Below are 2,500 nucleotides of genomic sequence, written 5' to 3'. Positions count from 1 at the left end.
GGGAATCCGACTGTCTAATTAAAACAAAGCATTGCGATGGCCCTCGCGGGTGTTGACGCAATGTGATTTCTGCCCAGTGCTCTGAATGTCAACGTGAAGAAATTCAAGCAAGCGCGGGTAAACGGCGGGAGTAACTATGACTCTCTTGGCCCTCAAAGCAACACGCCGCGAGCGGACTAAAGAGAGCATAGTTGGGACGCGATGCGAACACATAGCCTCTCGCGTTCAAGTTGTACCCCACCTCCTCGTGGTGCTCCCGGTAACGTTGCCTACCTTCTGGTCAGTGCGACGGCTAAGCGGTGTTACAACGATATGCGCCCCGAAGGGCTTCGGCCCATGTGCCGTGGTCATGGTAAGTTGTGGGGCCAAGAAAGACCCGGCTTTCGGGGGGCTCTCGGCTGTCAATCCGTTTGCCCCCCACACGCAGTAAAATTATGATGGAACAAAAGTGTGAAAATGTAATCCCGGGTTCTCGGATGGCCCGGGAACTGCGTGCGAGAGCTCGCGTGAATGAGCAAGCCGCTGTTGCGGAGGACCCTGACGGGGTCGTCGCTGGTCCCTTGCGAATCACTAGCGGGGCCAGCCTGGCTGAGCACGGCAGCCAGGAAAAGGAAATATCCATGTTCGGCTGCGAGCATTGCCCGGCGAAGTTCCGGACCAAGCGTGGCCTTGCGGTCCACATGCGGGTTCACCCGTTGGCGGCCAACAGCGCTATCGATGTTGATCGCGTTAAACCCAGGTGGTCTGTGGAGGAGGTTAGTCTCATGGCTCGCGCTGAGGCTGCTGCCAACTCAGCCGGGGGAGTTCTCTTTATGAACCTACATCTACAGGAGAAGTTCCCCCATAGGAGTCTCGATGCCGTCAAAGGTAAGCGTCGACAGGAGGCTTATCAAGAGATGGTTAGAGGCTTCTGCCAAGAGATCCAATCGCGACATGTGATTGAGATCGATGAGGGCGATGGGGCTGGCGCGGCGATGATAGGAGCCGACGCCGCCCCTGCGAGCATAGTGGCTAACCAAGATGATCTAAGCGCACATCAGCCTCCCCCTGAGCAGAACGCTCAGAGGCTGCGGGACATGATACAATCACTCTTGGAGCGGAGTTCGGCGTTCCGCAGCTATGGGGCTGATATTCTTGTTGGAACGGCAAGAAATGCTCTCGCGGCGGGGGTGGTCGACGTGCTGGCCATCGAGAGATGGTTAGCCGGGATCTTCCCGCCGTCAATATCTGTGCGCCCTCCACGGCGCGTGTCGACGGAGAAGCGCCGTCCCCCTTACAAACGAGAGAACAGGGAGCAGAAGAAGAGGAGGGAATATGCACATGTGCAGTCCCTCTACAAAAAGAACAAGAAGACTTGTCTGTCGCATATCCTCGACGGCGACTCGATGCGTAAGCGTCCGTCCGCTGTCGAATTCTATAACTGCTGGCGCCCCATTATGGAGGCCTCCAGTGGTGCGGATGGAGACATGACGGCCTTGCGTGAGTTGTACGGAGAGGCGAGACAAGTAGCGAGTGCTGGCCGGAGCCGTCCGTCGGGTGCCAGAGGGATTCATCTCGAAGGCCTCGGCGAGGGCGCTGCCGCGGACCCAGGTCCCGCGGCGGATAGGACCTTGCTCTGGGATCCTGTAACACCTGTGGAGGTGGGGAGGATTTCCGTAAGGACTGGCACTGCGCCCGGATTGGATCAGATTACGCCGAGGATGTGGAACGCTGTTCCAACTATTCTTCGTGCGCTTCTATTCAATCTGCTGCTTCTGGCAGGAACGATACCCTCGTCGATCGCCACAACCAGAACGGTATTCCTAGAGAAGGGAGGTATGTCCGACCGGCCTGGACCGGCGGAATACCGACCTCTCAGCATAGGATCCGTCATAATAAGACACTTCCACAAAATTCTAGCAAAGAGATTGGCGGCCCTTGATGTGTTCGACACGCGCCAAAGGGGGTTCCGGCCGGTGGATGGGGTGTGTGAGAACGTCACAGTCCTGTCCGCCGTGCTTGGGGATGCCCGGAGGCGCTGTCGTTCGTTACATCTGGCGTGCGTCGACATGTCGAAAGCTTTCGACACGGTTGCGCACGCCGCCATACATGCTACTCTCGAAGAGCTGGGGCTCCCTCGGGAGTTTAGAGAGTACATAAGGGCCGTCTATTCGAGTGCGCGGACGGAACTGCAAGGATCCGGCACTGGGGAAGTGTCGGCCATTAAAATAGGCCGTGGCGTGAGACAGGGTGATCCGTTGTCGCCCCTGCTGTTCAATCTGGTCGTGGATAGAGCACTGGGAATTCTCTCGGGGGACGTTGGTTATCGGATGGGTGCAAGACTCGTGGGTGCTCTGGGCTATGCTGACGACATTGTGCTCCTTGCCTCTACCAGAAGTGGTCTGCAGGAGAACCTGACACGGCTTCATGCCGCCCTTATGCGTAATGGACTTGACATAAACGCTAAGAAAACCGGCGTGCTGTCCATGGTGGCGTCCGGCAGAGACAAAAAGGTGAAGGT

The 2,500-nt window shown here is 57.4% G+C and overlaps 1 pseudogene; it reads left to right on the top strand.

Moving 5' to 3' along the window:
* Positions 1-2,500, top strand: part of LOC145945755 (large subunit ribosomal RNA) — a 7,929-nt pseudogene that overhangs the window by 2,685 nt on the left and 2,744 nt on the right.

Source organism: Prenolepis imparis, unplaced genomic scaffold, assembly GCF_030444845.1.
Source record: "Prenolepis imparis isolate NDT839.2.m4 unplaced genomic scaffold, iyPreImpa1.0 SCAF_14, whole genome shotgun sequence".
NCBI classification, from domain to species: domain Eukaryota; kingdom Metazoa; phylum Arthropoda; class Insecta; order Hymenoptera; family Formicidae; genus Prenolepis; species Prenolepis imparis.
Note: the sequence above shows the minus strand (reverse complement) of the source record. Positions and strands in the feature narration are given on the sequence as shown.